Source organism: Chlorocebus sabaeus, chromosome 8 (genome assembly GCF_047675955.1).
Source record: "Chlorocebus sabaeus isolate Y175 chromosome 8, mChlSab1.0.hap1, whole genome shotgun sequence".
NCBI classification, from domain to species: Eukaryota; Metazoa; Chordata; class Mammalia; order Primates; family Cercopithecidae; genus Chlorocebus; species Chlorocebus sabaeus.
Window position 1 is genome coordinate 29,642,247 of NC_132911.1, and position 12,236 is coordinate 29,654,482.

Consider the following 12,236-nt stretch of genomic DNA (forward strand, 5'->3'; position numbering starts at 1 on the left):
GATGTGCCTGTGTCACTGGTTGAGTTGTAGTCTGCAAACCATCTAGAAAAGGGATGAAACATTTCAAAAGTGTGCATCTTATTTTCAAAGAATAGACATTCCTTTCTAGATTGTGATCTGCATAATAAGGGAAAGCTATCATGGATCAGTGACAGATCCTGCAAATCATTCAAATCCACACTCTGACTTTGCAGACTAAGTAAACATCTGGCATTAATTTAGTTTCATTAGAGAGACAACATACCATAGAATTCAATTACCGAATGACGTCAGTGAAAATGGCAGTGTAGAGACATTGAAAAGTCCCTCTCTCCACAAAAGCAATGAATAAACTGGCAAAATTTGTGATAATCCACTTCCTCAGAACTCTGGAAACTAATCAGCTTATAGTAACCAAAGGACTGCTTAGTCAATCAAAAAAAAAAAAAAAAAAAAAAAAGCTAAATCTTGAGAAAAAGGCTCTGTACCCTTTTACCTTACCCAGGACCCATTTTCTACTCCCCAGCTTGGTGATGGCCTTGAAGACAACAGCCCACATGCGCAGTACAGGTACCTTGTAGTGGAGGGAACAGAATGGATCTCATTCACAACCACAATGGGTTGTGGTTGTTTGTTTTGATCTCTCTGGTGGTTCCCTGAGGGACTGCCTCAAAGAGCTTGCCTTCATTTCACATAATTCAGCTACCTGAGGGATGGGGATGGAGGGTGATTGTTAAAAACACTTAAAGGCACATGTATTGTCTGATGCCACCTGGGACAAGAAATAAAAGCTGGAATAAACAATAGACAAACTGAAACTCTTAGATGGAAAGATTGAGGAATGAAATGCTTTGGAGAATAAGGGCTTTGTAAAGCTTCCACATATTCCTAGGAATCTAGAAGACCACACACAAGCCCAGAGCAGGAAACACACTCAGAAAAGTCCTGAGAAAACTCTAGTGAAGTGGGAGAGTTCTCTGATCCCCCTCGCAGGATGTGCAACAGGTACATGGCTCACAAGGGGTTTGAGCCTTGCTGCTGAAACCCCTAGCAGGAGGGAGAGCATGCAGACAGGCAGGTGCAGAGGCCACAGCTCTGGCCCCATGATAGTGTCTAGGGGTAGGTGTCTGCAACCCCAGTGTTACAAAGCTCTTTCAAATTTGCCATCCACAGACAGCTTGAGTGTCAATCAGCTCAGTGGACCCTCTGCCTTTTTGCAAGGGCAGAGGGCCAGTGTGACAGTTTTCTGTATCCCAAGCTCTTGCTCAGCATCCTGGAAAACTCTGGTCATACATGGGCTTGAAGGATGAAAGTGAGGTTTTATTGAGTGGTGGAGGTGGCTTTCAGTGGGATGGATGGGGAGGTAGAAAGGGGGATGGAGTGGGAAGGTGATCTTCCCCTGGAGTCAGGCCACCCAGCGTTAAGATGATCCTCCTCTTCTCCCTTTCTCTGCTGCATCATTCCACCATCCATCTCTCTGTTGATCTGCTGGTTTGCTGGTTGGCTTCTGAAGCCTGGGGTTCAGGGTTTATATGGGTGCAGGATAGGGGGTGTGGCAGGCCAAAAGGAAACTTTTTGGACATGAAAACAGGAATACCTGTCCTCATTTAGGACCACAGGTCTTCAGGTTTGAAGGTGGGGCCTTTGCTGGGAAACTGCCCTCTTCTACCCAGTATTTCCCTGTCTCCTGTCCACATCACTAAGTTTTGAGAAAGCTCTTTGCTGATCATCAGGCTCTGCACAGGAGGAAATGAAAGCTAAAACAGGGTTGTAAATCATCTGACTAGAAGTTGAAGACATGCCCCAATACACTCACAGAGCCTATCTCCAAAGACTGTGAGATTTTTGTTCTGGTTCCAGGCATTTAAGGAAATCCCTGTAAAATCACTGGCTGACCACTAAGCTAGCAATAAAGAGATTTCAATAGCCACACATGACAAAGAAAATAGACTTTATATATCTAATTCTGAAAAGTCACTAAGCAAACCATAGCTGCTACAATAACAGCAACAAAATGCCCTAGGTAATTAGCAGACCTGCCACATTACAGTATTTAAACTGTCCTGTTTTCAACAAAACATTACAAGCCATGAAAAGAATAACAAAGCATGGCCTGAAATATAGGAAATAATTCTATTTAACTTATTCCTTCTGTACTGATTCTTAAAGTACAGAAGTACAGTTGTTGTTTGTTTTTTTTAAAATTTCAACAGGTTTTTGTGAAACAAGTCATGTTTGGTTACATGGATAATTTTTTTTATTTATTTTTATTTTTATTTTTATTTTTTGTCTGAGATAGAGTCTGTCTCCGTCGTCCAGGCTGGAGTGCAGTGGCGCGATCTCCACTCACTGCAAGCTCTGCCTCCTGAGTTCACGCCATTCTCCTGCCTCAGCCTCCCAAGTAGCTGGGACTACAGGCACTCGCCATCACATCCAGCTAATTTTTCTGTTTTTAGTAGAGACAGGGTTTCACTATGTTAACCAGGAGGGTAAGTTCTTTAGTGGTAATTTCTGAGATTTTGTTGCACCCATCACCCAAGCAGGGGTGATGTATGTGTATATATACTATATATACATACATATATACATAATATATGTGTTTATCTAGGTTATATATATGCATATAAACAAATCATGTACATATATAAACTGTGTATATATGCTATATATATATACACACACACACACACGTATATTCAAGAACCTCAAAAAATTTCAAACAGGATAAACCCAAAGGGATTCATACAAGGCATACTACAATCAACTGTCAAAAGCCTAAGACAAAGACAGAATCCCGAGGGCAGCAAAAGAAGCAACTTGTGAGGTAGAAAGGATTCCTCAGTAAGATTAAGAGCTAGTATCTCATCAGAAATCATGAAGGTTAGGAGGCAGTGGGATGACATATTAGAAGTGCTGAAATATAAATTAAAAGTGTTATTAACCAAAAATTCTATATCTGACAAAACTATCTTTCAAAACTAAAGAAGAAATTAAGACATTCCCAGATAAACAAAAACAGAGAATCCATTGCTAGTAGACCTGACCTACAAGAAATACTGAAAGGAGTCCTTCAGCTGAAATGAGAACGAACACAAGTAATGCAAATCCACCCAAAGAAATAATGAACAACCGTAAATATTTACCTAACAACATAGGTAACTATAAGTCAGTATTCATTTATTTTAGTTTGTAACTTCTTTTTTTCCTACATAGTTTAAAACACAACTGTTTAGGGCTGTGTATGGTGGCTCACACCTTTAATCCTAGCACTTTGAGGGGTCAAAGCAGAAGGATTGCTTGGGCCCAGGAGTTTGAGGTCAGACTGGGCAACATAGACGCCATCTCTACATATTTTTTTAAGTTAATCAGGCATAGTGGCATGTGCCTGTGGTCTCAGCTACTCAAGAGATTGAGGCAGAAGGATCACTTGAACCCAGGAGACTGAGACTGCAGTGAGCCATGTTCACTTCACCTGCTTCAGCCAGGGCAACAGAGTGAGATCCCATCTCAAAAAATCAATCAATCAATCAATCAATAAAACACAACAACTGTATAAAACAATACTTATAAATCATCATGGATATGCTCAATAACAACAACAAATGGGATAGAGTTTGATAAGACCAAACATTGTGACTATTATTGAAAATAAGTTGGCATTAATTTGAACTTGTTTGTTATAAATTAAGATGTTAACTGTAATTCTCAGAGTAACTGCTAAGAAAAAAACTAAAAAGTATATTGTAAAAGAAATGAGAAGGAATAAAAAATGTACACTAGAAGATATCTATTATATACAAAAGAAGGCAATAATGGAGGAATTGAGGAACAAAAACAATGTGACATATAGAAAACAATAGCAAAGTGCAGAAGCCTATCCTTATCAGTAATTAATTAGCATAAATTAACTCAGAGATTAAATTCTCTGAGTAAAGGGAAGAGACTTGGCAGAATAGATTTTTTAAAAATAATCCATCCATATGCTGTCTACAAAATAGTCACTTTAAATCCCAAGACAAATAGGTTGAGGCCAGGCATGGTGTCTCATGCTTATAATCCCAGCACTTTGGGAGGCCAAGGTGAGTGAATCACTTGAAGCCAGGAGTTGGGCAACATAGCGAAATCATGTCTCTACTAAAAAGTACAAAAATTAGCCGGGCACAGTGGCTCACACCTGTAATCCCAGCACTTTGGGAGGCCGAGGCAGGCAGATCACAAGGTCAGAAGTTCAAGACCAGCCTGACCAACATGGTGAAACCCCGTCTCTACTAAAAACACAAAAATTAGCCAGGCGTGGTGGCGAGTGCCTGTAATCCCAGCTACTCAAGAGGCTGAGGCAGGAGAATCTCTTAAACCCAGGAGGCGGAAGTTGCAGTGAGCCAAGGTTGTGCCACTGCACTCCAGCCTGGGCACCAGAGCAAGACTCCAATCTTAAAAAAAAAAAAATTAGCTGGGCTTGGTGGCGCACACTTGTAGTCCTAGTTACTCCAGAAGTTGAGGCAGGAAAATCACTTGAACCTGGGAGGTGGAGGTTGCAGTAAGCTGAGATCATACCACTGCACTCCAGCCTGGATGACAGAGTGAGACCCCATCTCAAAACACACATACACACACACAAAGACAAATAGGTTGAAAGTAAAAGAATAGGAAGACACTTTCCAAGCAAATATTAGCCAAAAAAGAACTTGAGTGGTTATATTAATATCAAACAAAATAGACAGTAAGATAAAAATGTTTACAAAAGACAATAATGGATATTATACAATCATAATTATATAATGATATTATATACAATATTGATTATTTACAATCAAGAAGATAAAACAATTATAAACATATGTACCTAAAAACAGAGACCCAAAATATATAAGGCAAAAATTGGCAGAATTGAAGGGAGAGATCATTCGATAATAATCATTACAAACTTCACTACTACACTTTCAGTAGTGGGTAGAACAACCAGAAAAAAGATCAACAAGGAAATAAAAGAGTTGAACAACACTATAAACAAACTAGACCTAACAAACTCTATAGAGCTCTATTACAGAACACTCTACCCAACAGTAGACACTTTTCTCATACCTAGCATTCTTCTCAAGTGTATATGGACCAACACCAGAATAGATTATATTTAAACCACAAAACAAATCTCAAAGACTTCTCAAAAATTGAAATCACACAAAGTTTCTTCTCCAACCACACAGAATGAAATTAGAAATCAATAGCAGGAGGAAATCTGGAAAATTGACAAATATGTGAAAATTAAATAACACTTAATTTAATTTTCACTCTTAACCAACAGGTGAAAGAGAAAAGTAACAAAAGGAGCTAGAAAATACTTTGAGATGAATAAAAATAAAAACACAATATACAAAAAACTTTTGGGATGCAGTGAAAGCAGTGCTCAAAGAAAATGTATAACTCTAAACACTTACATTTAAAAATAAAAAAAAGATGTCAAATCAGTTACCTAACCTCCTATTTTAAGAAACTAGAAAAAGAAAAGCAAACTAAATTCAGGAATCAGAAGAAAGTAAACAATAAAGATTAGACAAAGATAAATGAAATATAGAAAAACAATAGAAAGAAACAACAAAACAAAAAGTTAGGTTTTTTAAAAAAATAAGCAAAATTAACAAACTTTTAGCCAGCACTTTGGGAGGCAGCGAGGGTGGATCACCTGAGGTCAGGAGTTCGAGATCAGCCTGACCAACATGGAGAAACCCTGTCTCTCCTAAAAATACCAGAAAAAAAAAAATTAGCCAGGCATGGTAGCACATGCCTGTAATCCCAGCTACTTGGGAGGTTGAGGCAGGAGAATCACTTGAACCTGGGAGGTGGAGGTTGTGGTGAGCCGAGAGAGCACCATTGCACTCCAGCCTGGGCAACAAGAGTGAAACTCTGTCTCAAGCAAAAAAGAAAAAAAGAAAGGGACAAATTCCTACACAAAGTACCAAAGCTGACTCAAGAAGAAGCAGAAAATTTTAATAGACCCATAGCAAGTAGTGACATTGAATCACTAATCAAAACATTTTCAAAAGAAAAAATTCCAAGACCCGATGACCTCACTGGGGAATACTACCAAATGCCTAAAGAAGAATTAATATTCTTCTCAAACTCTTCCAAAAAATAGATGAGAACACTTATTAACTCTTTATATGAAGCTAGTATCACCCTGATGCCAAAGCCAGGTAAAGACACCAGAAGAAAACAAAACTACAGATCAATATATCTCATGAAGATCGATGAGAAAATTCTCAACAAAATACTACCAAATTGAATCTAGTAGCATAGTAAAAGGATTACATACCATGACCAAGTTGGATTTATTCCAGGAATGCAAGCAAGGATGATTCGACATATGGAAATAAATCCATGTAATACACCACATTAATAGAACAAAGGAGAGAAAAACATGAAAACCCCTTCATGCATAAAATGTTTGACAAAAGCCAACACTCTTTCACTGAAAAAAAAAAAAATTCAACAAACCAGGACTATAAGGGAACTTCCTCAACCTGATCAAGGGCATCTATTAAAAACTCACAGCTAATATCACACTTACTGATGAAATAGTGAAGGTATTTTTCCCTGAGATCTGGAAAATGACACATGTCCACTGTCACCACATCTGTTTGACATTGTGCTGGAAGTTCCAGCCCAAGCAATTAAGCAAGTAAAACAATTAAAGGCATCCAAATCTGAAAAGAAGAAGTAAACATTTTTCAGATGACCTGATCGTATATATATAAAGAGAAAACCCTAAGGAATACACAATAAAATTTTTAGAGATGATAAATGAATTCAGCAAAGTGACAGAATATAAGAACAATACACAAAAATCAGTTGTGCTTCTAAACACCAGCAATGAACACTCTGAAAAGGAAATTAAGAAAATAACTTCACTTACCGTATCATCCAAAATAATAAAATACCTAGGAATAAATGCAACCAAGGAGGGCAAAGACTTATATATATGCTGAAAACCACAAAACATTGCTGAAAAAAATTAAAGAAGACCTAAATAAATCAAAAAACATTTCACTATCATAGATTAGAAGACAATACTATTAAGATGGCAATTGTATTAGGCCATGCTTAGATTGCTATAACGAAATAGCTCAGACTGTGTAATTTGTAAAGAAAAGAGGTTTAACTGGCTCATGGTTCTGCAGGCTGTACAGGAAGCACAGTGCTGCACATCTGCTCGGCTTCTGGGAAGGCTCAGGGAGCTTTTACTCATGACAGAAGGTGAAGCAAGAGCAGGCACATCACATGGCAAGAGCAAGAGTAAGAAAGAGTGTGGGGGAAGATGTCACACACTTTTAAACAGTCAGATCTTTCAAGTACTCACTCACTACTGCAAGGACAACACCAAGGGGATAGCACTAAGCCAGTCATGAAAAATCCACTCCCATGATCCAGTTGCCTCCCACCTGGCCCCACCTCCAACACTGGGGATTACAATTCAATGTGAGATTCTGGGGGAACAGCATCCAAACTATATCAGCCATGTTCCCCACATTGATCTACATATTGATCCTCTGTCAAATTCTGTCATTTTGGCAGAAATAGACAAGCTGATTCTAAAATTCATAGGGAATTGCTAAAGATGGAGAATAGCCTAAAACAAAGATGGAAAAAGAAGAACAAAGTAGGAAAACACAGTTCCCCATTTCAAAACTTACAACAAAGCTACAGTAATCACAACAGTGTGGTATTGGCATAAGGATAGACAGATAGATCAACAGAGTAGAACTGAGAGTCCAGAAATAAATTCTTACATCTATGGCTGATTGGTTTCCAACAAGTTTGCCAAGGCTATTAAATGAGGAAAGAATCCTCTCTTCAACAAATGGTGTTGAGATAACTGGATATTCACATACAAAAGAATGAAATCAAACCCCTACCTCACACTATATGTAAAAATTAATTTGAAATTGATCAAAGACCTAAATGTAAGAATAAAAATGATAAAACTTTTGGAATAAAAAATAAAACATAAGTACACGTCTTCTTGACCTCGAACTAGTTTTCTTAAATATGGCACCCAAAGCACAAGCAACAAAATAAAAAACAGACAAATTGATCTTCAGAATAAGAGGCTTTTCCACATCAAGGAAACTATCAAGAAAGTAGAAATGATAACCTATAGAATGGGAGAGAAATATTTGCAAACATATGTCTGGTAAAGGCCTAGTATCCAGAATAGAAAAAGAGTTATTCCCCTTCCCCCGCGTCCCCGCGGCCTCCATTCCCTCCCAGGGTCGCTTCGCGGAGCTGCTAGGAGCCCTGCGGCGGCAGCACTTTTCACGGCAGGAAGGGGAGCTGGGCTCGGAGCTGGGCTCCGGAGCTGAGCCGCCCGAGCCGGAGGGACTGGTTGGTTGAGGGAGAGAGGGAGGGAGTCCCGGGCTGCCCAACCGCAGGTTCAGCCCTATCCGCTCCTGCAGGGAGTCCTGGGCAGGTGGGGCGGGGGTCCACTAAGACCGCCACCGGCCCCTCGGCGCTGACGGGACCGCGAGGGGCGCACCCGCCGAAGGCAGACGCAGCCCGGACTTCGTCCTGAGCAGCGGGCGCGGGTCAGCGCAGCGGGTGGAAGCGAGAGGTGCTCCTCTCCCCAGAGCTGGAAGCCCCTTGGCCGGGTCCAAAATGCGCAAGAAGAAGCCGACGCCCATCCAGCTGACCCCGGCCCCCCACGGCTCCGCGGTTAACGAGACCAGCTCTGCGAAAACCAACTTGGAGGCCTTGCAGAAGAAGCTGGAAGAGCAGCAGCGAAAGCGCCTTGAGGCCTTTCTTACCCAGAAGCAGAAAGTGGGAGAACTAAAGGATGACGACTTCGAGAAGATCAGCGAGCTGGGGGCTGGCAATGGCGGTGTAGTGTTCAAGGTCTCCTACAAGCCTTCCAGCCTGGTCATGGCCAGAAAGCTAATTCATCTGGAGATCAAACCCGCAATCCAGAACCAGATCATAAGGGAGTTGCAGGTTCTGCATGAGTGCAACTCTCGTGGGCTTCTGTGGTGCATTCTACAGTGAGAGGCGAGATTAGTATCTGCATGTAGCACATGGATGGAGGTTCTCTGGATCAAGTCCTGAAGAAAGCTGGAAGAATTCCTGAACAAATTTTAGAAAAAGTTAGCGTTGCTGTAATAAGAGGCCTGACATATCTGAGGGAGAAGCACAAGATCATGCACAGAGATGTCCAGCCCTCCCACATCCTAGTCAAGTCCCGTGAGGAAATCAAGCTCTGTAACTTTGGGGTCAGTGGGCAGCTCATCAACTCCATGGCCAACTCCTTCATGGGCCCAAAGTCCTACATGTCACCAGAAAGATTCCAGGGGACTCATTACTCTGTGCAGTCAGACATCTGGAGCATGGGATTTTCTCTGGTAGATTTGGCAGTTGGGAGGTATCCCATCCCTCCTCCAGATGGCAAGGAGCTGGAGCTGATGTTTGGGTGCCAGGTGGAGGGAGATGCGGCTGAGACCCCACCCAGGCCAAGGACCCCAGGGAGGCCCCTTAGCTCATAAGGAATGGATAGCCGACCTGCCATGGCAATTTTTGAGTTGTTGGATTACCTAATCAACGAGCCTCCTCCAAAAATGCCCAGAGTGTTCACTCTGGAATTTCAAGATTTTGTGAATAAATGCCTAATTAAAAACCCCGCAGAGAGAGTAGATTTGAAGCAACTCATGGTTCATGCTTTTCTCAAGAGATCTGATGCTGAGGAAGTGGATTTTGCAGGTTGGCTCTGCTCCACTGTCAGCCTTAACCAGCCCAGCATGCCAACCCATGCTACTGGCGTGTAAGTGTTTGGGAAGCAGCAAAGAAAGAAAGAAAGAGAAAGAAAAGAAAGAGGAAGGAGGGAGGGAGGGGAGGTGAGCGAGGAAGGGAAGTGAGAGCAAAAGAAAAAAAGAAAGAAAAAGAAGGAAAGGAAGGAAGGAAATAAAAAAAAGAAAGAGAAAAGAGAGAGAAAGAAAGAAAGAGAAAAGAAAGAGGAAGGAGGGAGGGGAGGGGAGGGAGGAAGGGAAGGGAGAGTGAAAGAAGAAAAAGAAAGAAAAAGAAGGAAAGAAATGAAGGAAAGAAAAAAAAGAGAAAGAAAGAGGGAGAGAAGGAAAGAGAAAGAAAGAAAGAAAGAAAGAAAGAAAGAAAGAAAGAAAGAAAGAAAGAAAGAAAGAAAGAAAGAAAGAAAGAGAAAAGAGAGAGAAAGGAGAGAGGGAGGGGAGGGAGGAAGGGAAGGGAGAGTGAAAGAAAAAAGAAAAAGAAGGAAAGGAAGGAAGGAAAGAAAAAAGAGGAAAGAGAGAAAGAAAGAAGGAAGGAAAGAAAGAGAAAAGAAAGAAAGAAAGAGAAAGAGAGAGAAAGAAAGAAAGAAAGGAAAGAAAGAATGGAAGGAAGGAAGGAAGGAAGGAAGGAAGGAAGGAAGGAAGGAAGGAAGGAAGGAAGGAAAGAAAGAAGAGGGAGGGGAGGGAGAGAGGAAGGGAAGGGAGAGCAAAAGAAAAAAAGAAAAAGAAGGAAAGGAAGGAAGGAAAGAAAAAAGAGGAAAGAAAGAAAAGAAGGAATAGAAAGAAAGAGAAAGAAAGAGGAGAGGAGGGGAGAGAGGAAGGAAAGAGAGGGAGGAAAGGAAAGAAGGAAGGGAGGGAGGGAGGGAAATGTTCTAGAATTAGATAGTAGTTGCAGTAGCACAACCTGTGTATGTACTAGAAGCCACTAAATTGGCATACTTTCAAATGGTTAAAATGGGGAATTTATGTTATGTGAATTTTACCTCAATTTAAGATGTGTGTGTGTGTACCATCGGATTATGTTATTCAACCTATGAACAACAGTCCATAGACCAGATTTAACACCCAGCTCCAACCAAATCCAAATCCAACCATTTGAATTAGGGGAAAAATTTTAGCCTCTGAGTCTCAGTGTCCTATACAAAAATGGAGATAATAATGCCTGCCTCATAGAGTCCTTAGGATTAAATGAGCCAACAAAAGTAAAGAACATATAATGCGCCCTAGAATGTAATAAATTCTCAGCAAACACATAAATTATGCACAGAAAATAGATAGCTATGGCTGGGTGCAGTGGTTCATTTCTAGAATCCCAGCACTTTGGGAGGCTGAGGTGGGAGTATCAGTTGTGTCTAGGAGTTTGAGATGAGCTTGGGCAACATAGTGAGACCCCGTCTCTATAAAATGATAATAATAATAATACAATGGCATCAGCAGTGGCTGGGCAAGTTATTTGCTGCGAGGAAAGACAAGTGTCATGAGTTTCCACTTTGCATAATGTGTTCGCCAAAATTACAGCTCCATGTTAACTTCCAGTCTCTTTGCCTATACAAATATTTCCAAAACCAACTTAAATCTCATCTCAATTAAGCCTTCCAGTTACCCACACTGAAGATACCTCCTCTTCCACTGAACTTCTCAGAAAAAGAAAAAAGAAATGACGCAAAAAGAAAAGGTACTGCCAGGTGCAATGGCTCATGCCTGTAATCCCAGCGCTTTGGGAGGCCAAGGCAGGAGGATCATTTGAGCCCAGCAGTTTGAGACCAACCTGGGCAACAAGGTAAAACCTTATCTCTGTAAAAAAATAAATAAACAAATATTAAAAAAGAAAAGGCACTAATTTAAAAACCTCTGTCTCCTACCATAACTTCTTTCCTTTGATATCACTTTCTCCATTTCCTTCCACATTTCTTTGACCTCATCAACATCCCAAAAACAATGACATTGCTACTTTTTTTTTACCCAGCACATTCCATCTCATCAAGCTGCAATTCCATAGTCTAACAATACATTTGCTCTCTTACAAATACCTTCAGCTCCATGACCTTCTCCTTCCAAAGCAGAACCTGAACTCTGCACAGATCCAATATCCACCTTACCTCCTCTATGCCTTGAACTTGAAACATTAGTTATGACTGGAGAAAAACATCCAGTTAGGCAGAATGGTAACAGGTCAAATTAATAGTGACCATCCTCAAATGTACACTCGACCATGCCCAGAAATTTTCTTAAATATCCTCTATTAAAACCTTCTCCCATTCTCCATTAGGATTTCATACCTCTCCACTCGACTAAAACTCTGACTTCCCGTTCCATGTAGCCTCAATTGATCATTCCTCACACTTCATGAAGAATACAGAACCCATCAAGTACCAAGTCATCCCTCGTATTTTAGCCACCAATTCTCCATTTGCAACTACAGTCTTCTTTTTCCTTCTATTACATAGAAATGCCTTTCCCATAATGAAAGTTATACTT

The 12,236-nt window shown here is 40.6% G+C and overlaps 1 pseudogene; it reads left to right on the forward strand.

Annotated features, from left to right (window-relative positions):
* The first annotated feature begins 8,628 nt into the window (after positions 1 to 8,628).
* On the forward strand, positions 8,629 to 9,990 carry LOC103215565 (dual specificity mitogen-activated protein kinase kinase 1 pseudogene; annotated as a pseudogene).
* The last annotated feature ends 2,246 nt before the right edge of the window (positions 9,991 to 12,236 follow it).